Here is a 25,755-nt window from a genome sequence, read left to right on the forward strand (position 1 = left end):
GGCTCTTGTCTGTAATCCCAGCACTTTGGGAGGCCGAGTCAGGAGGATCAGTTGAACTCAGGAGTTTGAGACCAGCCTGGGCAACATAGTGAGATCTTGTCTCTGTAAAAAAATGTTTTTGGCCGGGCGCGGTGGCTCACGCCTGTAATCCCAGCACTTTGGAAGGCCAAGGTGGGTGAATCACAAGGTCAGAAGATTGAGATCGTCATGGGTAACATGGTGAAACCCTGTCTCTGTTAAAAATACGAAAAGATTAGCCAGGCGTGGTGGCGGGCACCTGTAGTCCCAGTTACTCGGGAGGCTGAGGCAGGAGAATGGTGTGAGCCCAGGAGGCAGAGCTTGCAGTGAGCTGAGATTGCACCACTGCACTCCAGCCTGGGCGACAGAGCGAGATTCTATCTCAAAAAAAAAAAAAGTTTTTAATTTAAAATTTTATTTTTTTCTTTTCTTTTTTTTTTTTTTTTTTTTTTTTTTTTTTGAGACGGAGTCTTGCTTTGCCGCCCAGGCTGGAGTGCAGTGGCTGGATCTCAGCTCACTGCAAGCTCCGCCTCCCGGGTTCACGCCATTCTCCTGCCTCAGCCTCCCAAGTAGCTGGGACTACAGGCGCCCGCCACGTCGCCCGGCTAGTTTTTTGTGTTTTTAGTAGAGACGGGGTTTCACCATGTTAGCCAGGATGGTCTCGATCTCCTGACCTCATGATCCGCCCGTCTCGGCCTCCCAAAGTGCTGGGATTACAGGCTTGAGCCACCACGCCCGGCCAAAATTTTATTTTTTTCTTTTCCAAAATGCAGAAAAGATCAATTTTTAATTTTTGAGGAATCACCATACTGTTTTCCGTAGCAGTTGCACCATTTTTTTCTTCCTTTCCTTTTTTTTTTTTTTTAGAGGTACAGTTTCTCTTGTTGCACAGGCTGTAGTACAATGGTGCAGTCTTGACTCACTGCATCCTCTGCCTCCCGAGTTCAAGTGATTCTCCTGTCTCAGCCTCCCAAGTAGCTGGGTTTACAGCATGCACCACCACACCCCACTAATTTTTTGTATTTAGTAAAGAGGGAGTTTCACCATGTTTGTCAGGCTGGTCTCGAACTCCTGACCTCAGGTGATCCACCCACCTTGACTTTCCAAATTGCTGGGATTACAGGCGTGAGCCACTGCACCTGACATTTTTTTTTTTTTTTTTTTTTTTGAGACGCAGTCTCGCTCTGTCGCCCAGGCGGGACTGCAGTGGTGCCATCTCAGCTCACTGTAACCTCTGCCTACCAGATTCAAGCGATTCTCCTGCCTCAGCCTCCCGAGTAGCTCGACTACAGGCGCCCGCCACCAAGCCCAGTTAATTTTTTTTTTTTTTGTATTTTTAGTAGAAACGGGGTTTCACCATGTTGGTCAGGCTAGTATCAAACTCCTGATCTTGTGATTTGCTCGCCTTGGCATCCCAAAGTACTGGGATTACAGGCGTGAGCCACCGCGCCTGGCCTGATTTACTCATTTTTTTTTTGTCTTTTTTTTTTTTTTTTTTTTTTCCTTTTTGTGGAGAACGGGGTCTCGCTGTATTACCCAAGCAGGTCTCGAACTCCTGGGCTCAAGCTATCCTCCCGCCTCTGCCTCCCTGAGAGCTGGGATTACAGGCGTGAGCCACCGCGCCCGGCCGATTTACTCATTTTTAACCTTTGGTTTCCCTATCTGTAAAGAAAAAAATGTGGACTAGATGTCATCCTACCTTTTCAAATTAAGGTGAGTCTTAAATCTTTGTCTTTTTGCCTAGTTTCCATTGCCTTTTCATAGCTGTCCTTTAGGAGACTGATATTTTATTTTTTCCTATGCTTTTCTAGGGAATTCTCAAGCCTAGTCAAGAAATCAAGAAACTGAGGCTTGCTGTAGCAATTTCCCAAGCTGTCAGAAAGTTATGTTATGGATGGGCACGGTGGCTCACACTTGTAATCCCAGCACTTTGGGAGGCTGAGGCGGGTGAATTCCTTGAGCTAAGCTCAGGAGTTTGAGACCAGTCTGGGCAACATGGCAAAACCCCATTTCTACAAAAATACAAAACAACTGGGTGCAGTGGCATGCACCTGTAGTCCTAGCTATCTGGGATGATGAGGTGGGAGGATTGCTTGAGCCCAGGAGGTGGAGGTTGCAGTCAGCCGAGATAGGACATTTAAACATAGATTAGATCGGGCACGGTGGTTCATACCTGTAATCTCAGCACTTTGGGAGGCCAAGGCGGGTGGATCACTTGATGCCAGGAGTTGAGACCACCCTGGCCAACATGGGGAAACCTGGTCTTTACTAAAAATACAAAAAATTAGCCGGGTGTGGTGGCGGGTGCCTGTAATCCCAGCTACTTGTGAGGCTGAGGCAGGAGAATCTCTTGAACCTGGGAGGTGGAGGTTTCAGTGAGCTAAGATTATGCTATTGCACTCTGACCTGGGTGACAGAGCGAGACCCATTAGATTTATGGCCAGCTGTGTTGCATTTAAACATCGATTACACTTATGGGACCTAATACATATATATATGTGTATGTATATATATATATATGTGTGTGTGTGTATATATATATTACAATCTCTGATACATAAATTTGAAATGCAGTGATTATACATATTAAATCAGCCTTTATATTATGTTCTCATTGATGTGTACATACTACAACGCATTTACAACAATTATCGTAAATTCCTCCAGCTAGCTATTCCTGGGCACTGTTATGCTCTTGAAGTTTGAATCCTGAGCCAAGAGAAAGATACTAGGTCGTTCATCCAGTCAGCAGACATTTGTTGAGCAAGTTCTGGGTGTGGGAGGCATTTGGATTGCTGACTGAGACAGGATATGGACTCCACCCAAGAGAAAGATGGTCTTGGTGCCCGTAAGGGGGTCATTGTGAGGACTAACAGTATCCACCTTAAGGAGTTGTTGGAGAATTCAGTGAGTTAATTCGTGTCGAGAGTTTATTTATTGATTGATTGATTTTTGAGATGCAGTCTCACTCTGACTTGCCCAGGCTGGAGTGCAGTGGTACAATCTTGGCTCACTGCAGCCTCCGCCTCACGGGTTCAAGCGATTCTCCTGTCTCAGCCTCCCGAGTAGCTGGGATTACAGGCATGCACCACCATACCTGGCTGATTTTTGTATTTTTAGTAGAGACAGGGTCCCACTATGTTGGCCAGGCTGGTCTCGAACTCCTGATCTCAGGTGATCTGCCTGCCTCGGCCTCCCAGAGTGCTAGGATTATAGGCGGGAGCCACTTGGCCAAGTTCTTAAGGATTAAATGGACTTGCCTCATGTGGTTGCATTAATATGGCTAAAGTGCTTAGAACAGATCCTGGGCATTGAAAGCACTCAATAAATATTAGCTATGTAGAAAGCTAACTGATTGCTGACTGAGACAGACCAATCAGAGGCACATACAGACTTCTGTGGAGGCACAGAGGAGGAAGGGGCCGTTTAGCTGTCTGGAGTAGGGCAGGAGGGGAACCAGAACATTTCAGAGAAGGCATTATTTAGAAACCCAGTCACAAGGCAGGAGGGAATAGGTAAAAGATGAGAAGGCATAGAGTATTGAGGAAATAGTGGGGAGCAATTTATAGCTGGAATTTAGGGCAGCTGCTTGTGGGCCTGTGGTTTTCCACGGGAGAAGCAGCCAGGGCTCAACTCGCCAGCAGCCTCGTCATCTCCAGCCATCCTGGCCATCTGTAGTTCTCAGGAAACACCAAGTTTTTTCCCATTTGTGGACCTTTGCAACCAATGTTTCCTTTGCCTAAAACTCTTCTCATGGCCATTTCTGTTTCATATTTTAGGCAGAGTAACTGTTGCCCCCTCAGAAAGACCTCTGACATCCACCTCTGCTCCTGCAACTCAGTCATAACACCCAGGTTATTTCTTTCTCAACAATTTCATATTAGGCTGGGTGCCAGTGGCTCACACCTGTAATCCCAGCACTTTGGGAGGTCGAGGCGGCCAACCCGGCCAACATGTTGAAAGCCTGTGTCTATTAAAAATACAGAAATTAGCTGGATGTGGTAGTGGACCCCGTCTCTACTAAAAATACAAAAATTAGTCGAGCGTGGTGGTGGGCACCTGTAATTTCAGCTACTTGGGAGGCTGAGGCAGGAGAATCATTTGAACCTGGGAGGCAGAGGTTGCAGTGAGCCAAGATCACACCACTGCTCTCCAGCCTGAGTGACAGAGCGAGACTCTGTCTCAAAAAAAAATATTTTGTATTTGTTCAGTCTGTAACTTTACTGCTTGATTGGTTGCTTATCTCTTTGTTTTCCCCCAAGTAGAACGTAAACTCCACAAGGGTACAGTCCTTGTCTATCTAGTTTATCACCATATCTCCACACGTAGCCAGCTGGCATAGTGCCTTCTACCTAATCAGCACTTAGTAAATATTTATTTTTAAGTAATCTTTTTTTTTTTTTTTTTGAGACAGAGTCTCACTCGTCACCCAGACTGGGGTGCAGTGACACAATCACTGCAGCTTCGACCGCCCAGCCTCAAGGGATCCACCCACCTCAGCTTCCCAAGTAGCTGGGACTACAGACACACACCACCATGCTCAGCTAATTTTTCATATATATATATATATATATATATATATATTTTTTTTTTTTTTGTAGAGATAGAGTTTTGCCATATTGCCCACATGGGTCTTGAACTGCTGGATTCAAGTGATCCACCCACCTCGGCTTCCCAAAGTGTTAGGATTATAGGCATGAGCCACCGTGCCCAGCCAATAAATATTTATTGAATGAATGAGTGACAAACGAAGGACCCACCTTGCTATATTAAGAACTCAAGACTTCTTCCTGTGTATTGCATGGGAATGACATGATCAGATTTCTATTTTAGAATGATTTGGTGACATCATAGCAGGTGATTAGAAGGAAGATTAGATTACAGCACTTCAGAGATTGTGGCATTTGTCCAAGCAGGATATGATGAGCATCTATAAGTAGGCTCAGTCTACAAAAGCCAGTGTCCCTAAAGAAAGCAGGAGGAAGGAACTGATACAGTCAAATAAAAACAGAGCATTGTTTACTTGTATTCATTTATTTATTATTTTTTTGAGAGGGAGTCTCACTCTGTAGCCCAGACTGGAGTGCAGTGGCGAGATCTTGGCTCACTGCAACCTCCGCCTCCCGGGTTCAAGTGATTCTCCTGCCTCAGCCTCCTGAGTAGCTGGGATTACAGGTACGTGCCACCACGCCCAGCTAATTTTTTGTATTTTTAGACAGATGGGGTTTCACCGTGTTGGCCAGGCTAGTCTTGAACTCCTGACCTCAAGTGATCCACCCACCTTGGTCTCCCGAAGTGTTGGGATTACAGGCATGAGCCACTGCGCCTGGCCTTGTTTACTTGTAATTAGTTCTTGTTCCAGAAAATATCCAAGATAACTAAAATATATATATAACAAAATAAAGATAAGTGGACAAGGAACATATACAAAGGGAGAGAAAAAGAGAAAATGCAGTTAGGAATGAGATTAGTATACAAAATGCTGGTTTTGAAGTTTTTCCTTTGGTAGAGGTAGGCCATAGATTTAGTGGGGTTTTGGGAGAGATTTTTGGTTTTTCTTCCCTAGCCAGTGCAAAGAGAATGGCACATAATAAGGTCATGTGATTTAAAAAATGAATTGTAGGCTGGGTGTGGTGGCTCACACCTGTAATCCTAGCACTTTGGGAGGCCGAGGCAGGCAGATTGCTTGAGGTCAGGAGTTCGAGATCAGCCGGGCCAACATGGTGAAACCCCATGTCTACTAAAAATACAAAAATTAGCTCAGCATGGTGGTGCTCGCCTGTAGTCCCAGCTACTCGGGAGGCTGAGGCGGGAGAATTGCTTGAACGTGGGAGGCGGAGGTTGCAGTGAGCCAAGATCATGCCATTGCACTCTAGCCTAGGCGACAGAGTGAGACTCCGTCTCAAAAATAACAACAAAATAAAAATGAATTGTAGTATATACAATGGAATACTACTCAGTAGTAAAAAGAAATGAACCATTGATACACATAACATAGATGAATCTCAGAATAATTATGCTGAGTGAAAGAACCCAGACCAAAAAAGGGTATAAGCTGTATGATTTCATTCCATATCAAATTCTAGAAAATGCAAACTAATGAAAGAGAAAGATCGGTGATCACTTGAGGATGGAGGCAAGGAGGAGGAATGAGATGGGATGGATTATAAAGGCAGGAAAAACTTTTAGGGGTGAGGAAAATGTTTATTATCTTGATTATGGTGATTGTTTCACAGGTATAAGCATGTATAGAAATGTATCTGTTTATATTCTGTACACATATATATATAGTTAGGTAAATCCTCAATGAGCATGAAGGCATCCCAGTAAGTAAAAGTAAAAGACTTTCTTTTTTTATTATTATTTTTTCTTTTTCTTTTTTTTTTTTTAGACGGAGTCTCGTTCTGCCGCCCAGGCTGGAGTGCAGTGGCCGGATCTCAGCTCACTGCAAGCTCCGCCTCCCGGGTTTACGCCATTCTCCTGCATCAGCCTCCCGAGTAGCTGGGACTACAGGCGCCCGCCACTTCGCCCGGCTAGTTTTTTGTATTTTTTAGTAGAGACGGGGTTTCACTGTATTCGCCAGGATGGTCTCGATCTCCTGACCTTGTGATCCGCCCGTCTCGGCCTCCCAAAGTGCTGGGATTACAGGCTTCTTTTTTTTTTTTGAGACGGAGTCTTGCTCTGTCGCCCGTGCTGGAGTGCAGTGGCACGATCTCGGCTCACTGCAAGCTCCGCCGCCTGGGTTCACGCCATTCTCCTGCCTCAGCCTCCGGAGTAGCTGGGACCACAGGCGCTGGCCACCACGCCCGGCTAATTTTTTATATTTTTAGTAGAGACGGGATTTCACAAGACCATATTAGCCAGAATGGTCTCGATCTCCTGACCTCGTTATCTGCCCGTCTTGGCCTCCCAAAGTGCTGGGATTACAGGTGTGAGCTACCGTGCCCAGCCTACTTTTTCTTTTTTTGATTTTTTCAGACCTGGTCAACAGGAAGTTTTTTTTTTTTTTTTTTAGATGGTGTCTCACTCTGCTGCCCAGGCTGGGGTATGGTGGCCCCATCTCAGTTCACTGCAACCTCCACCTCTGGGGTTCAAGCGATTGTCCTGCCTCAGCCTCCTGGATACCTGGGACTACAGGTGCGTGCCAACATGCCTGGCTAATTTTTGTATTTTTAGCAGAGATGGGTATATTAATGAGGGTTCTCCTAGAGGGACAGGACTAATAGCATGTATATATAGACACACACATAACGGGGTTGTATGTGTGTGTGTGTATATATACATATATATGCATAATGGAGAGTTTATTAACTATTCACTTATATGATCACAAGGTCCCACAATAGGCCGTCTGCAAGCTGAGGAGCAAGGAGAGCCAGTCCCAGTCCCAAAACTGAAGAACTTGGAGTTCAACATTCGAGGGCAGGAAGCATCCAGTACAGGAGAAAGATGTAGGCTGGGGCCGGGATCAGTGGTTCACACCTGTAATCCTAACACTTTGGGAGTCCAAGGTGGGCGGATCACCTGAGATCAGAAGTTCAAGACCAACCTGGCCAACATGGGGGAACTCCCACCTCTATTAAAAATATAAAAAATAGCCGGGTGTCATGGTGGGCACCTGTAATCCCAGCTACTCAGGAGGCTGAGGCAGGAGAATCACTTGAACCCGAGAGGCAGAGGTTGCAATGAGCTGACATCATGCCACTGCACTCCAGCCCAGGCAACAGAGTGAGACTCTTGTCTCAAAAATTAAAAAGAAAGATATAGCCTGGGAGGCCAGGCCCATCTCTCCTTTTCGTGTTTTCCTGCCTGCTTTTCTTTTTTTTTCTTTTTTTTTTTTTTTGAGATGGAGTCTCGCTCTGTCACCCGGGCTGGAGTGCAGTGGCCAGATCTCAGCTCACTGCAGCCTCCGCCTTCTGGGTTCAAGTGATTCTCCTGCCTCAGCTTCCTGATTAGCTGAGATTACAGGCATGCACTACCACGCCCAGCTAATTTTGTATTTTTATTACAGACGGGGTTTTTCCATGTTGGCCAGGCTGGTCTCGAATTCCTGACTTCAGGTGATCTGCCTGCCTCAGCCTCCCAGAGTGTTGAGATTACAGGCGTGAGCCACTGCATCTGGCCGACTTTTTTTTTTTTTTTTTAAGACAAGGTCTCACTGTGTCACCTAGGCTGGAGTGCAGTGGTACATTCATAGATACGGCAACCTTGAACTCCAGGGTTCCAGCAATTCCCCTCTCACCCTCCCAAGTAGCTAGGACACAAAGATAAGTCATCTTGCCAGACTAATTTTTTTTTTTTTAAAGTAGAGATGAGGTCTCTTCCTATGTTGTCCAGACTGGTCTCAAACTCCTGGCCTCAAGTGATCCTCTCATCTTGACCTCCTAAAGTGTCAGGATTATAGCCATAAGCCACTGCATCCAGCCTGTTTTAAAAATAGAAATTGACGAACTGTTCCTAAAATTTATATGTAAATGGAAAGGATCTGGAATAGCCAAACTATTCTTTTAAAAAGGTAAGGCTGGGCACAGTGGCTCACACCTGTAATCCCAGTACTTTGGAAGGCAGAGAAAGGTGGGTCACCTAAGGTCAGGAGTTCAAGACCAGCCTGGCCAACATGTGAAACCCTGTCTCTACTAAAAACACAAAGTCAGCCTGGTATGGTGGCATATGCCTGTAATCCCAGCTACTCAGGAGGCTGAGGCAGGAGAATCGCTTGAACCTATGAGGTGGAGGTTGCAGTGAGATGAGATGGCGCCACTGCCCTCCAGCCTGGGTGACAGAGTGAGACTCTGCCTCAAAATATATAAATAAATAAATAAATAAAACCCATGACAAGATGCCATTTCACAACCTCCATATGGGCAAAAAAATATTAAAGCCAAGTGTGGTGGCTCACTCCTGTAATTCCAACATTTTAAGAGGCCAAGGTGGAGGAGTTGCTTGAGGCTGAGAATTTAACAGCCTGGGCAACAAGTGAGACCCCCATTTCTAGAAAAAAAAAAACAAAAAACTAAAAGTTCAGACAATATCAAGTATTGGATAGGATGTAGAGCAATAGGAACTCTCTCCCACTGTTGGCAAGACTGTAAACTGGTATAACCCCTTTAGAAACAAAATTGAATATGCACATATCCTAGATACAGCAATCCAACTGCAGTTATTATAAAAGAAAAATTGTCCTAAACTTGGCTTGAGGTGGAATATTTTTGGGTAATGTAATTCACAACCTCCTCAAGGAAGACAGTAGTATTCCTAATAAAATATTTGGGCCAGGAGTGGTGGCTGATGCCTGTAATCCCAGCGCTCTGGAAGGCCAAGTTGGGAGGATCGCTTGAGGCTGGGAGTTTGAGACCAGTCTGGACAACATAGCAAGACCCTCCATCTCCACAAAACTTTAAAAAATTCCCTCATGTGGTGGCATGCACCTGCAGTCTTAACTGTTTGGTGGCTGAGGCAGGAGGATCCTTGAGCCCAGGAATCAAGGCTATAGTGAGCTATGATCATACCACTGCTCTCCAGCCTGGGTGACAGAGGGAGATTCTGTCTCTTACCCCCGACCCCAACAAAAAATTTAAGCAATTTTTTGATAGTTTGTAATCGAATTAAGACACTCTCCTGTCAGAGGTCTTTGTTGTTATAACAAGACTATAGTGAAACTTTGTCACATATTCATAATCAAATTCCTGAAAGTATTTTTATTTTTATTTTTATTTTATTTTATTTTATTTTATTTTTTTGAGACAGAGTCTTGCTCTGTTGCCCAGGCTGGAGTGCAGTGGCCGGATCTCAGCTCACTGCAAGCTCCGCCTCCCAGGTTCACGCCATTCTCCTGTCTCAGCCTCCCGAGTAGCTGGGACTAGAGGCGCCCGCCACCTCGCCCGGCTAGTTTTTTGTATTTTTTATTAGAGACAGGGTTTCACCGCGTTAGCCAGGATGGTCTCGATCTCCTGACCTTGTGATCCGCCCGTCTCGGCCTCCCAAAGTGCTGGGATTACAGGCTTGAGCCACCGCGCCCGGCCGTATTTTTATTTTTCAATTTTTTCTACTATTTATTTTTTGAGGCACGGTCTTGCTCTGTCACCCAGGCTGGAGTGCACTGGCATGATCATAGCTCACTGCAGCCTTGACTTCCTGGGCTCAAGTGATCCTCCCTCCTCCGCTTCCCAAATAGCTGGGACCACAGGCATGCACCACCACGCCCAGCTAATTTATTTTATTTTATTTTTGTTGCAACAGGAGTCTCACTATGTTGCCTAGGCTGGTCTTGAATTCCTGGGCTCAAGTAATTCTCCTGTCTCGGCCTCCCAAAGTGTTGAGATTACAGGTGCGAACCACCGTGCCTAGCTGAAAAGATTTTTAAACATCTCATACACTAGAGAATCTCTTGCACATGTGTGCCAGGAGAGATGAACAAGAATGTTTGTATCAACATTGTTCAGAATAGCAATAACTGTAAACATATATTCCATCAACAGAAAAATGGACGATTGTAGAAAGTTCATCCTGTGCAATAATGAACACACATCAACTCTAGGATACACATCAATATGCATGAATCACAAAAGAAAAGTCTCAGAAGAATGCAAGCATTGTTAACTTATATAATGAGTTCAAAAACAAGAGACTGCAGGGAGTGGTGGTTCACACCTGTAATCCCAGCACTTTGGGAGGCCAAGGCAGACCAATCACCTGAGGTCAGGAGTTCAAGACCAGCCTGGCCAACCTGGTGAAACCCCGTCTCTACTAAAAATACAAAAATTAGCTGGGCATAGTGGCGTGAGCCTGTAGTCCCAGCTAGTCAGGAGGCTGAGGCAGGAGAATTGAACCTGGGAGGCGGAGGTTGCAGTGAGCCGAGATCACGCCACTGTACTCTAGACTGGGAGACAGAATGAGACTCCATCTCAAAAAAAAAAAAATTAGCCAGGCATGGTGTCTCGTGCCTGTAATCTCAGGCTCTCAGGAGGCTGAGGCAGGAGAATCACCTGAATCCAGGAGGTGGAGGTTGCAGTGAGCCGAGATGGCACTACTGCACTCCAGCCTGGGTGACAGAGTGAAACCCTGTCTCAAAAAAACCCCGAAGAAACCAGATGATACTAAATGTTATTTAGATATATGTACTTCTATGTGATAAAGATGAGCACAAAAGTCAGAAGGGTGGTTACCTCTTGAGCGGTGAGGGGATGATGGGGCACATCAGAGCAATTGATAAAGCTCCATTGCTTGTCATAGTTGGACATTCTTACTATTGTTTGAATTCTACCTGTACATGATATACATTAGTTAGTATAGCAATAAAGAGTTAAGAAAATCACTCTTGCTGCTATGAGGATGTAGTTTGGGATGAGGCGGGGGGAGACTCTGGTGAGTTCAGTGGATGTGAGAAGAAGTTCAGGACATCTGAGGTCATTATCCATCCTTTTGAGCTCTACCACTTGCTAGCTGTGTGACCCTGAGTGAGTTACTTACACACACCCTCAATTTTCTCAGTGTTGCATCTGTTCTCCTTCTGTGAACACATCACATACTAGTTCTGTTTCTCCTTATCCTGAGTCACCAGAGACTTCATCATGTTGGTTTTAGGGGCCTAAGCTGGAGTAAAAAATGCCCATTTAAAACATTTTTTCAGGCTGGGCGTGGTGGCTCACGCCTGTAATCCCAGCACTTTGGGATTCAGCAGAAAAATGTGGACAATAAAAGTGTTTGCCTTTTTGTGAAGATTGTTAGACAAAGTTTGCAAAGTTCGTCTCAGCACAGTGCCTGGTGCTTAGTAAACACTCAGGACTACCAAGTAGGGCTGCACAGGAAGAAGGGGTGTCTTTTTCTAATTCACTCAGAGGCACTGACAAAGATTCTTTGCTTGGACAAACTTCAGTCAGGCTTCTGAACCTTCTCCAGAGGCCCATCTGTGTACTTCCTTATAAATTTGGTTTTAGCAAAAGAACTCTGCTAAGTCATTTTAGCCAGAACCCTGTATCTTGATATCTGATCATCTTCAATATCTGATTAGGTTTCTCATCCCCCATCATCCTCCAGCGGATGTTGGATCACCTTGGCCTGTCTTCAGCAAGAGTCCTGTTAGGTAGGTTTGGCCAGAATCCCCCTTACTCCTCTTAGTAATTTTCCATCCACTGACCTCCACCCTGCTCCTTGGCTGTAAATTCCCACTTGCCCATGCTGTATTTAGAGTTGAGCCCAATCTCTCTCCCCTATAGCAAAATCCCACTACGGTGGTTTCTATACCCATCTTTTTTTTTTTTTTTTTTTTTTTTTTTTGAGACGGAGTCTCGCTCTGTCACCCAGGCTGGAGTGCAGTGGCCAGATCTCAGCTCACTGCAAGCTCCGCCTCCCGGGTTCACGCCGTTCTCCTGCCTCAGCCTCCCTGGTAGCTGGGACTACAGGCGCCGCCACCTCGCCCGGCTAGTTTTTTGTAGTTTTTAGTAGAGACGGGGTTTCACCTTGTTAGCCAGGATGGTCTCGATCTCCTGACCTCGTGATCCGCCTGTCTCGGCCTCCCAAAGTGCTGGGATTACAGGCTTGAGCCACCGCGCCCGGCCTTCTATACCCATCTTGATGGTCCCAGATAAAGTCTTGCTTACTGTCCTTTACAAGTATCATTGAATAACTTTTCCTTTAACAGCATCAGGCAGCTTGCCAAGTTCTGGGCCTAATAGGTTGTGTCTGTCCAGGAGAGGCTTCTTTTTCTTCTTGGCACAAAGGTTAGTGGTGCCCCTGAAAACGCTGAGAAAAATAACATTTACCACAAGTATGCTGATAAGAGAGATATAAATATTGAGATAAATAATACCATCAGGGATAGAAATGAGGCCTGCTGCATGAGCTGAGAAATTTGAGTGCTCCTGCTATGGTTGAGAGTACAGCCTGCCAGTCCACCTGAAACTCCATCAAAGTCTTCCCCCACTTGTAGGAGGCTGGAGTAGCTTGCCCACCTCTCAAGCCTGGGGGTACGAAATGGTGCCCCTTGGTTGATTCCATTAGCCCTTTGTCACTGCCCGATCTGTATGACACATGCCTCCTGCCCCCTAGCGGCTGTTGCGGATTCTGCTGAATTCTGTTTCTGGAGGGAGCCTTACCAGGTACAGCTCAAAACAAGCACAGACAGATCCAATCTGAAAAGCACATTTGCATATGAAGGTACCATTATTTACTCTCTTTTGCTTCTTTATTTCTAGCAGCTCCACCCCCTGCATAGGAACTTACAGAGCAGTGCTTTAGAGAAAAGCAAATCAAACACACCATACCATTTTCAGATTCCCTTAAAAGCCTGTACAGATTTACCAGGACTTTTTTTTTCCCTTTGGAATTCAGTGTTGCATCTGTTCTCCTTCTGTGAACACATCACATACTAGTTCTGTTTCTCCTTATCCTGAGTCACCAGAGACTTCATCATGTTGGTTTTAGGGGCCTAAGCTGGAGTCAAAAATGCCCATTTAAAACATTTTTTCAGGCTGGGCGTGGTGGCTCACGCCTGTAATCCCAGCACTTTGGGAGGCTGAGGCAGGCGGATCACCTGAGGTCGGGAGTTCGAGACCAGCCTGACCAACATGGAGAAACCCCATCTCTACTAAAAATACAAAATTAGCTGAGCGTGGTGGTGCATGTCTGTAATCCCAGCTACTCGGGAGTCTGAGGCAGGAGAATTGCTTGAACCCGGGAGGCGGAGGTTGCAGTGAGCCAAGATCGCACCATTGCACTCCAGCTTGGGCAACAAAAGTGAAACTCCGACCACAAAAATAAAATAAAATTAAAAATGTCAGTTGGGTGCAGTGGCTTATGTCTGTAATCCTAGCACCTTGGGAGGCCAAGGTGGGCGGATCAATTGAGCCCAGGAGCTTGAGACCAGCCTGGACAACATGGCAAAATTCCTCCTCCTTTTTTTTTTCTTTCTTTCTTTCTTTTTTTTTTTTTTTTTTTTTTTTTTGAGACAGAGTCTTGCTTTGTCGCCCAGGCTGGAGTGCAATGGCAGGATCATGGCTCACTGCGAGCTCCGCCTCCCAGGTTCAAGCCATTCTCTTGCCTCAGCCTCCCGCGTAACTGGGACTACAGGCACCCACCACCACGCCTGGTTAATTTTTTCGTATTTTTAGTAGAGACGGGGTTTCACTGTGTTAGCCAGGGTGGTCTCAATCTCCTGACCTTGTGATCCGCCCGCCTCAGCCTCCCAAAGTGCTGGGATTACAGGCATGAGCCACTGCGCCCGGCCACAAAATTCCGTCTTTACAAAAAAAATTAGCGAGTTGTGGTAGCTTGCATGTGTGATCCCAGCTACTTGGGGGGCTGGGGCGGGAGGATCCCTTGAGCTGGGGAGGTCGAAGCTGCAGTGAGCTGAAATCTTGCCACTGCTCTATAGCCTGGGCACCAGTGAGGCCCTGTCTCAAAAAAAATTCTTTTTTATTTTTATTTATTTTATTTTATTTTTATTTTATTTTATTTTTTTTTTTTGAGGCAGAGTCTTGCTCTGTGGCCCGGACTGGAGTGCAGTGGCCAGATCTCAGCTCACTGCAAGCTCCGCCTTCCGGGTTTACGCCATTCTCCTGTCTCAGCCTCCGGAGTAGCTGGGACTACAGGCGCCTGCCACCTCGCCCAGCTAATTTTTTTGTATTTTTAGTAGAGACGGGGTTTCACCGTGTTAGCCAGGATGGTCTCGATCTCCTGACCTCGTGATCCGCCCGTCTCGGCCTCCCAAAGTGCTGGGATTACAGGCTTGAGCCACCGCGCCCGGCCTTTTTTATTTTTTAAATTGTGAAAAACACATACATACACGAAAGGTTGGGCGCAGTGTCTCACACCTGTAATCCCAAAACTTTGGGAGGCTGAGGCAGGTAGATCACCTGAGGTCAGGAGTTCGAGACCAACCTGGCCAACGTATAGTGAAACCCCGTCTCTACTGAAAAATACAAAACTTGGTGTGGTGGTGCACACCTGTAGTTTCAGCTACTTTCGAATCTGAGACAGAAGAATTGCTTGAACCTGAGATTGCACCATTGCACCCCAGCCTGGGTGACAGAGCAAGACTCCTTCTCTCAAAAAAGAAAAGAAAAGAAAAGAAAAACAGCAACAACATGAAAGTTACCGTTTTAACTCTTTAAGTGTGCAGTCCAGTGGCATTAGGTATGTTCATACTGTTGTGCACCCATCACCACCATCCCTCTCCAGAATTTTTTCTTCTTCCCTAACTATACCCATTAAAGAACTCCCGGCAGGGTCCAGTGGCTCACATCTGTAATCTCAGCACTTTGGAAGGTCAAGGCGGGGGGATCACCTGAGGTCAGGAAGTCAAGATGAGTTTGACCAACATGGCAAAACCTAGTCTCTACTAAAAACAAAAAAACTAGCTGGGTGTGGTGGCAGGCATCTGAAATCCCAGCTACTCAGGAGCCCGAGGCATGAGAAGTGTTTGAATCTGGGAGGCAGAGGTTGCAGTGAGCTGAGATTGGGCCACTGCACTCCAGCCTGGCCTACAGAGCAAGACTCCGTCTCAAAAAAACCCAAAAACAACAACAAAAACTCCCTAATCCCCGTACACCCAGCCCCTAGTAACCACCATCCTACTTTTTGTCTACTAATTTGACTACTCTAGGTACAAAAACAACCACTTTTGATTTTCATGATTGGGCATCGATATTGGGACTCTACTGCCGTATTGTGCATCCACAATGTGCAAATGATGAGGCATTCTTTTCTTTATTCATTCTGCTTGTGCTTTAAAGTCCAGGAAGAATTCTTTTTGTGTGTGGTAAAATATATACTGTATAACATAAAATTTTAACTATATAAGTGCACAGTTCAGTGGCAGTAAATATATTCACAGTGTGCAGCATCACCACTATTTCCAGAACTTTTTCATCACGCCAAACAGAAACTCATTAAGAATAACTCGGACCAGGCGCGGTGGCTCACGCCTGTAATCCTAGCACTTTGGGAGGCCAAAGTGGGTGGATCACCTGAGGTTGGGAGCTCCAGACCAGCCTGACAAACATGGCGAAACCCCGTCTTTACTAAAAATACAAAATTAGCCTGGTGTGGTGGTGCATGCCTGTAATCCCAGCTGCTTGGGAGGCTGAGGCAGGAGAATTACTTGAACCCGGGAGGTGAAGGTTACAATGAGCTGAGATCACGCCATTGCACTCCAGCCTGGGCGACAAGAGGGAAACTCCGTCTCAAAAAAAAAACAAAAAACAAAAAACAGTAACTCCCCACTCCCTCCTCCCTCAGCCCCTGGCAATCTCTATTCTACTTTATGGCTGAAGTAGGAGGATGCCTTGAGCCCAGGAGTTCAAGGCTGCAGTGAGCTATGATCACGCCACTGCACTCTAGCCTGGGTGACAGAGTTAGACCCTGTTTCAGAAAATAAAAATAAAAATAGACGTTATGATTTAGTAAGTCTTATCAAAACCTACCCAAACTCATGTATGCTACTAAGAGGGTATAACAGAGATGATGAAAATATTTTCCAAGGACCCAAGAAAGCATATAAGATCCTGTAATAAGCGTTTTGAGTTTATTCTGTTTCTCTAGTTAAATTTTCTTCTTCATTTATAATGTATAAATGTAATTTTGATTTATCTTTCTTCTTTATCAGGCCATCTAGACAAGAGTAATAAACATATATATATACCTATACACACACATCCTGGCAAAAGTCCTAAATTCCATGGGAAAAGAGAGAGGTGCACAAGTTTTCACATTGAAGAAACAGGCTGTTTTATAAAAAAGGAAAACAAAACTAGCATTAGAATTCTCATTTCTGGCCAGGCATGGTGGCTCATACCTGTAATCCCCAGCACTTTGGGAGGCTGAGGCGAGCGGATCACGAGGTCAGGAGTTCGATACCAGTCTGGCTGACATAGTGAAACCCCATCTCTACTAAAAATACAAGAATTAGCCAGGCGTGGTGGCACATGCCTGTAGTCCCAGCTACTGGGGTGACTGAGAAAGGAGAATCGCTTGAACCCAGGAGGAAGAGGTTCTGGCGAGCCAAGATCACACCACTGTACTCCACCCTAGACAACAGAGTGAGAGTCATCTTTAAAAAAAAAAAAAAAAGAATTCTCATTTCCAGCCAGCACTGTGACTCATGCCTGTAGTCCCAGTACTTTGGGAGGCTGAGGTGGGCAGACTGCTTGAGCCCAGGAGTTCGAGACCAGCTTGGCCAACATGGTGAAACCCCGTCTCTAGAAAAAAATACAAAAATTAGCCAGACATGGTGGCGCATGCCAATGGTCCCAGCTACTTGAGAGGCTGAGGCATGAGAATCGCTTGAACCAAGCTGGCAGAGGTTGCAGTGAGCCGAGATCGTACCACTGCAAGAGCGAGACTGTGTCTGGAAAAAAAAAAAAAAAAGGCTCAAACCTGTAATCCCAGCGCTTTGGGAGGCCGAGGTGGGAGACTCACTCTAGCCCAAGAGTTTGAGACCAGCCTAAGCAAAATATCAAGATCCTTGTCTCTATAAAAATAAATAAAATGAAAAAATAGCTGAGCACGACGGTCCCAGCTACAGGGGTGGCTGAGGTGGGAGGATCCCTTGAGCCAAGTAATTCAAGGCTGCAATGAGCCATGATCAAATTGCTGGGTGACAAAGTGAGACCATGTCTCAAAAAAAAAAAAAAAAAATCTGTCCCCAGACAAAATGTCATTCATCTTTTGGGGCAAAAGAAGACAAGTTAAGCACTTATGTACTCAGTATCACCCGTGCACCCTACCTGAGGAAAATACTGAAAAGTTCTCTAGGCCGGGTGCAGTGGCTCACGCCTGTAATCCAAGCATTTTGGGATGCCGAGGCGGGCAGATCATGAGGTCAGGAGTTCAAGACCAGCCTGGCCAACATGGCAAAACTCTGTCTCTACTAAAAATACAGAAATTAGCCAGGCATGGTGGTGGCTGCTTATAATCCCAGCTACTTGGGAGGTTGAGGCAGAAGAATCACTTAAACCTAGGAGGTGGAGGTAGCAGCGAGATCGGGCCACTGCACTCCGGCCTGGGCGACAATAGTGAAACAGTCTCAAAAAAAAAAAAAAAAGAAAAAAGAAAAAAAAATTCTCTAATCAATTGTTAATCATATTTAAAAAGAGACCTCAGGCTGAGTGCAGTGGCTCACACCTGTAATCCCAGCACTTTGGAAGGCTGAGGCAGGTGAACACTTGAGGTCAGGAGTTCCAGCTGAGCCTGGCCAACATGGTGAATGAAGCTATGTATCTACTAAAAATACAAAAATTAGTTGGGTATAATGGCCTACCCCTGTATTCCCAGTGACTCGAGATGCTGAGGCAGGAGAATTGCTTGAACCTGGGAGGCGGAGTTTGCAGTGAGCCAAGATCATGCCATTGCACTCCAGCCTGGGTGACACAGCGAGACACCATCTCAAAAAAATAAAGTAAAATAAAAAGGAAACCTCAGTATGGTAGATGGTGAGCACAATGCTTGTTGTGAACAATTGATCTTGTAATAAATACAGTTATATCTAAATGGATAGTTTATTCATTCAACAAATATTTTGAGTGCTGGGCTCAGTTCTTAGCTCTGTGGACACAAAAGAACAACAAAAGTCATCAGCAATTCTTGGAGCTGGCCTTATGGTTATGATACCAAATAAATACCAAATGTAAATGCTCATGAAGGAGTCTTCAGAAGAAAGTTTACTTCAGAGAAGCTGGGCATGGGGTCAGTGGGAAAGTGAGGAACTAAAAATTTCAATTTCCAAAATTTTCCTCTAGGTGAAGGGTTGGGGAGTGAGTGGATAAAATATTTTGGGAAACATATTTGTTGATCAATTTGGCAACATTACTAGAGGAACACAGGTTTTATCATAACTACTAGATAGAAGAAGGGAAACCACCACCATTATAAAGACAAACGATAGAATTTCCAAATCAACAGAAAGGCAAAAAGGGAATGAAGAAAACTTTTCCAAGTCAGTATAAAGAAAAAGATAAGGGCTGGGCATGGTGGCTCACACCTGTAATCCCAGCATTTTGAGAGGCTGAAGTGGTTGGATCACAAAGTCAGGAGTTCGAGACCAGCCTGACCAACATGGTGAAAGGCTGTCTCTACTAAATATACAAAAATTAGCTGGGCGTGGTGGCGTGTGCCATGAATCCCAGCTACTCGGGAGGCTGAGGCAGGAGAATTGCTTGAACCCAGGAGGCAGAGTCTGCAGTGAGCCGAGATCATGCCATTGCACTCCAGCCTGGGCAACAAGAGCGAAACTCCATCTCAAAAAAAAAAAAAAAAAGATAAGTCGATTGAGTTCTTAAAAAGTTCACCTATTAATTATTTTCATTTAAAAGTGTTGGCTGGGCATAGCGGCTCACGTCTGTAATCCCAGCACTTTGGGAGGCCGAGGCGGGCGTATCACTTGAGGCCAGGAGTTCAAGACCAGCCTGGGCAACATGGAGAAACCCTGTCTCTACTAAAAACAAAAATTAACCAGGCATGGTGTCGGGTGCCTGTAATCCCAGCTACTCAGAGGCTGAGGCAGGAGAATAGCTTGAACCCAGGAGGCAAAGGTTGCAGTGAGCCAAGATTATGCCACTGCACTCCAGCCTGGGCGAAAGAGTGAGACACCGTCTCAAAAAACAAAAACAAATACAAAAACAAAAATCAAGTGATCACCAGGTGCGGTGGCTCACGCCTGTCATCCCAGCACTTTGGGAGGCCAAGGCAGGCGGATCACCGAGGTTGGGAGTTCGAGACCAGCCTGACTAACATGGAGAAATCCCGTCTTTACTGAAAATACAAAATTAGGCGGGCGTGGTGGCGCATGCCTGTAATCCCAGCTACTCAGGAGGCTGAGGCAGGAGAATAGCTTGAATCTGGGAGGCAAAGCTTGCTGTGAGCCGAGATCGTGCCATTGCACTCCAGCCTGGGGAACAAGAGCAAAACTCTGTCTCAAAAAAAAAAAAAAAAAAAAAAAAAAAAAAAAAAAAAAAAAAAAAAAAAAAAAAATCAAGTGATCCATTACATGTGGATCAACGTCTCAATCCTCCATTTTGTTCCAGTGATCTACTTACCTATCCTTAGACCAGTTCCACTTTGTTTAAACTACTTAGCTTATTTTCTTAGTTCTGAAATCAGATACATTAAGTCCTCCAAATTTGTTCTTCTTCAAGATTGTTTTGGTCCGTCTAAGTCATGTGCATATCCACATAAAGTATAGAATTGACTGTTAATTTCTACAGAAAAGCCTGATGTGATATGCTATGTCAATCATATTTCTGTTTTTTTGTTTTGTTTTTGATGGAGTCTCACTCTGTCACCCAGGCTGGAGTGCAGTGGCACGATCTCGGCTCACTGCAACCTCTGCCCCCCGGGTTCAAGTGATTCTCCTGACTCAATGTCCCAAGTAGCTGGGATTACAGGTGACTGCCACCACACCTGGCTAATTTTTGTATTTTTAGTAGAGACGGGGTTTCACCAACTTGGCCAGGCTGGTCTTGAACTCCTGACCTCGTGATCCACCTGTCTCGGCCTCCCAAAGTGCTGGGATTATAGGCGTGAGCCACCGCACCCAGCCTATCAATCGTATTTCTATGAAAATCTCTCACTTCCTCCAATTTGATAGCCTTAACCTCATTCCTGTAATTTTCAGTTTTTCATTTCTAGTCTTCTGAGAGCCTAATGAATAATTTTCATCTTATTCTAGTTACTCCTTGATTTTCCACTGCCATGATTAAATCAACTCAACTTCATTCCCAGAGTCAGACTGTTCCGGGCACATGCCTTGTTTGTTTGTTTTGAGACGGAGTCTTGCTCTGTCGCCCAGACTGGAATGCAGTGGCATGATCTTGGCTCACTGCAACCTCTGCCTACCGTGTTCAAGCTATTCTCCTGCCTCAGTCTCCCGAGTAGCTGGGACTACAGGCGCGCACCACCATGCCCGACTAATTTTTTGTATGTTTTTAGTAGAGATGAGGTTTCACCATGTTGGCCAGGGTGGTCTCGAACTCTTGACCTCAAGTAATCCACCTGTCTCAATCTCCCAACGTGCTGGAATTACAGGCGTGAGCGACCGCGCCCGGCATTTTTTTTTTTTTCTTTTTTGAGACAGAGTTTTGTTCCGGGCTGGAGTGCAATCTCACTGCAACCTCCACTTTCTGGGTTCAAGCAATTCTCCTCGCTCAGCTTCCTGAGTAGTTGGGATTACAGGTACCTGCCATCACACCAGGGTAATTTTTGTAATTTTAGTAGAGATGGCGTTTCACCATGTTGGCCAGGCTGGTCTTGAACTCCTGACCTCAATGATCTATGCCCTCCAAGGCCTCCCAAAGTGCTGGGATTACAGGCGTGAGCCACTGCACCCAGCCAGCAAATGCCTTTTTAATTGCCTTCTTGAGTTTTGGGTTTGCAATAACTATTCAATTGTTTTCTTCACCTCAAGCCTACTTAATGGTATAATGTCTTTAAAATAAAACCCTAACTTATGGATTTTTTTTTTTGAGACAGAGTTTCACTCTTGTTACCCAGGCTGTAGTGCAATGGCGGGATCTCAGCTCACTGCAACCTCCGCCTCCTGAGTTCAAGCAATTCTCCTGCCACAGCCTCCTGAGTAGCTGGGATCAAAGGCATGAGCTACCATGCCCAGCTAATTTTGTATTTTTATTAGAGATGGGGGTTTCTCCATGTTGGTCAAGGTTGGTCTTGAACTCTTGACCTCAGGTGATCTGCCACCTTGGCCTCCCAAAGTGCTGGGATTACAGGTGTGAGCCACCGTGCCCAGACACGTTCTTCATTTTTAAATTGAGCTAAGTCTTATATACACTGAAGTGTTTTTATGTGTTTTACATACCTCCATAACTACCACCCAGATCAAGATAATGTGGAGAACATATCCAGCATCTTGTTTTTCTTTGAGACGGAGTCTTGCTCTGTTACCCAGACTGGAGTGCAATGTTGCAAACTCCGGCTCACTACAACTGCCATCTCCTGGGTTCAAGAGATTCTCGTGTCTCAACCTCCCAAGTAGCTGGGATTGCAGGTGCCTGCCATCACGCCCAGCTAGTTTTTGTATTTCTAGTAGAGACAGGGTTTTGCCATGTTGGCCAGGCTGGTTTCAAACTCCTGATCTCAGGTAATACACCCACCTCCACCTCCCGAAGTGTTGGGATTACAGGCGTGAGCCACTGTGCCTGGCCATATCCAGCATTTTAGAAGAATCCTTTCTTCTCTTTCCCAGTTAGTTCCCCTCAAGGATAACCACTCTCCACACCCAGTGTTTTTTTTTTTGTTTTTTGTTTTTTGTTTTTTGTTTTCTTTTTTGAGACAAGGTCTCACTCTGTCACCCAGGATAAAGTATGGTGGTGCAATCACAGTTCTCTGCAGCTTCTACATCCTGGGCTCAGCAATCTTCCTTCTCGCCTCAGCCTCCTGAGTCTCTGGGACTACAGGTGTGTGCCATGACATCCACCTAATTTTTGTATTTTTCATAGAGATGCAGCCTCACTCTGTTGCCCAGACTGGTCTGGAACTCCTGGCCTCAAGTGATCCACCTGCTTCGGCTTACCAAAGTACTGGGATTACAGGCATGAGCCACCACACCCAGCCACCACTCATCTTATATTATCACTGTGAAATAGTTTTGGTTGATTTTGAACTTCATTTAAATGTATTTACACAATATGTACTCTTGTGTATGACTTATTTTACTGAATATGTCTGTGAGATTAATCCATGTTGTTGTACATATCTGTGGTTCACTCATTTGCATTGTGCTGTAGTATTCCATTAAATGATTATACCTTTTTTTTTTTTTTTGAGACAGAGTCTCACTCTGTCACTCAGGCTAGAGTGCAGTGGCACAATCTCGGTTCACTGCAACCTCCGCCTCCCGGGTTCAAGTGATTCTCGTGCCTCAGCCTCCCAAGTAGCTGGGATTATAGGCATCTGCCACCACACCCGGCTAATTTTTGTATTTTTAGTAGAGACAGGGTTTCAACATGTTAGCCAGGTTGGTCTTGAACTCCTGACCTCAAGTGATCCATCCGCCTCGGCTTCCCAAAGTGCTGGGATTACAGGTGTGAGCCACCTTGCCTGGCCTACATTTTATTTAATCTATGGTTGAAGAACATTTAGGGTGTTTCCAGTTTTTGGCTATTTGTTTTTTTTTTTTTTTTTTTGAGGCGGAGTCTCGCTCTGTCGCCCGGACTGGAGTGCAGTGGCCGGATCTCAGCTCACTGCAAGCTCCGCCTCCCGGGTTTAGGCCATTCTCCTGCCTCAGCCTCCCGAGTAGCTGGGACTACAGGAGCCCGCCACCTCGCCCGGCTAGTTTTTTTGTATTTTTAGTAGAGACGGGGTTTCACTGTGTTAGCCAGGATGGTCTCGATCTCCTGACCTTGTGATCCGCCCGTCTCGGCCTCCCAAAGTGCTGGGATTACAGGCTTGAGCCACCGCGCCCGGCGTTTTTGGCTATTTGAATAGGCTACTATGATATTGTTGCAACCCCCTAACCCCACTGGAATGTTGGTGGTTTGTGTGGTGTGTGGTGGCGGGCGCCTGTGTTCCCAGCTACAGGAGGTTGAGGTGGAAGAATTGCTTGAGACTGGGAGGTGGAAGTTGCAGTGCGCCCGATCATGTTACTGCACTCCAGCCTGGGTGACGGGGAAGACCTCGTCTCAAAAACAAAAACCACACCAAAAAACAACAGTGCTAACCTGTGACCCAGAAAGTCCACTCCAATGTATGTACTGAAGAGAAATGTTAATCCACAAAAACCTGGTACACAAATGTCCATGTAAATAGGAGCTTTATTCATAATTGCCACAATTTGGAAACAACACAAATATCCATTAACAGAATAAATTTTAATATATTCACAAATCAAATATTTCAGAGCAATAAAAAATCAATATACATAACATGGATGATTCCCAAAAACATGCTGAGTGAAAGATGTCAGGTGTAACAGAGTACATGCTGCTTTTACACTTGGTCTTAGCCAAAAGGCCGAGAAGCGATAATGCTGTTTTTATTTTTTAAATTTTTTAAGGTTTTGAGACAAGGTCTCTCTGTTGCTGAGGCTTGACTGCAATGGTGTGATCTCCACTCACTGTAGCCTCGACCTTCGGGGCTCAAGCGATCCTCTCACCTCAGCCTCCCGAGTAGCTGGGACCCCAGGCACAAGCTACCATGCCTGGCTTTTTTTTTTTTTTGACAGAGTTTCGTTCTTGTTGCCCAGGCTAGAGTACAATGGCGCGGTCTCAGCTCGGTGCAACCTCCGCCTCCCGGGTTGGAGCAATTCTCATGCCTCAGCCTCCGGAGTAGCTGGGACTACCGGCAGGTGCCACCATGCCTGGCTAATTATATTTTTTTCAGTAGAGACAGGTTTTCACTATGTTGGCTAGGCTGGTCTCGAACGCCTGACCTCAAGTGATCCACCTGCCTCGGCCTCCCAAAGTGCTGGAATTACAGGCGTGAGCCACCGCGCCGGCCCCGACTATTTTGTGTTTGTTTGTAGAGACGGGTTTCACCATGTTGGCCAAGGTTGGTCTTAACAAAACTCCTGGGCTCAAGCGATTTGCGCGCCTAGGCCTTCCAATAGTGCTGGGATTAGGCATGAGTCAGTGCGTCCGGCCTACATACCGTTTTAAAATGATGTTCAAGAATAAGCAAAACCAACCTATGGTGGTAAAAGAACAGTGATCGCCTCTGTTTTCTTTTGCCTGAGAGAAACTTTGGTGGGTTGAAAATGTTCTGTATCTGAAGTGGTGGTGGTCACATAAGCTGTACATTTAAGATATTTGCACGTTGCTGTGTGTAAACCATAATTCCAACAACAACAACAACAACAAAATGGCAAGGTGGGGCTCGGTGGCTCACGCCTGTAATCCCAACACTTGGGAAGGACTAGGCGGGAGGATCGCTTGAGGCAAGGAGTAAGATAGAGACCAGCCTGGGCAACATAGGGAAACTCGGTATCTACAAAACAATAGCAACAATTAGCAGGGCATGGTGGCGCCCGCAGCCTGTTGTCCCAGCTGCTCCAGAGGCCCAGGCGAGAGAATCGCTTGAGGCCAGGAGTTCTTGGTTACACTGAGCCGAGATCGCCACTGCACTCCAGTATGTTAGATCCTGTATGGGGGGCGGGGGGAAGACAGTTAAACTACGCCTTTAATTCAGTAAACTATTTAACAATACCACGAAGAAAATCAGAATAAAGAAGAAAGATAGGCTGAGTCAGGAGAATCGCTGGAACCGGGAGGCGGAGGTTGCGGTGAGCCGAGATCGTGCCACTCCACTCCACTCTGGCGACAGAGCGAGACTCCAAAAAAAAAAAAAAAAAAAAAAAAAGGAAAGATAGGCTGGGCGCGGTTACTTAGTAATTCCAGCACTTTGGGTGGCCGAGGCGGGCAGATCACCTGAGGTCAGGAGATCAAGACCAGCCTGGCTAACATGGTGAACCCGTCTCTACTAAAAATACAAAAATTGGCCGTGCACTGTGGCTCACGCCTGTAATCCCAGCACTTTGAGAGGCCGAGGAGGATGAATCACCTGAGGTCGGGAGTTCAGAACCAGCCTGACCAACATGGTGAAACCCCGTCTCTACTAAAAATACAAAATTAGCCGGGTGTAGTGGCGAATGCCTGTAATCCCAGCTACTCGGGAGGCTGAGGCAGGAGAATCGCTTGAACCTGGGAGGCGGAGGTTGCGGTGAGCCTCGCACTCCAGCCTGGGCAACAAGAGCGAAACTCCGTCCGAAAAAAAAAAAAAAAAGAAAGAAGAAGA

This window comes from Rhinopithecus roxellana, chromosome 19, assembly GCF_007565055.1.
Source record: "Rhinopithecus roxellana isolate Shanxi Qingling chromosome 19, ASM756505v1, whole genome shotgun sequence".
Taxonomy (NCBI): Eukaryota; Metazoa; Chordata; class Mammalia; order Primates; family Cercopithecidae; genus Rhinopithecus; species Rhinopithecus roxellana.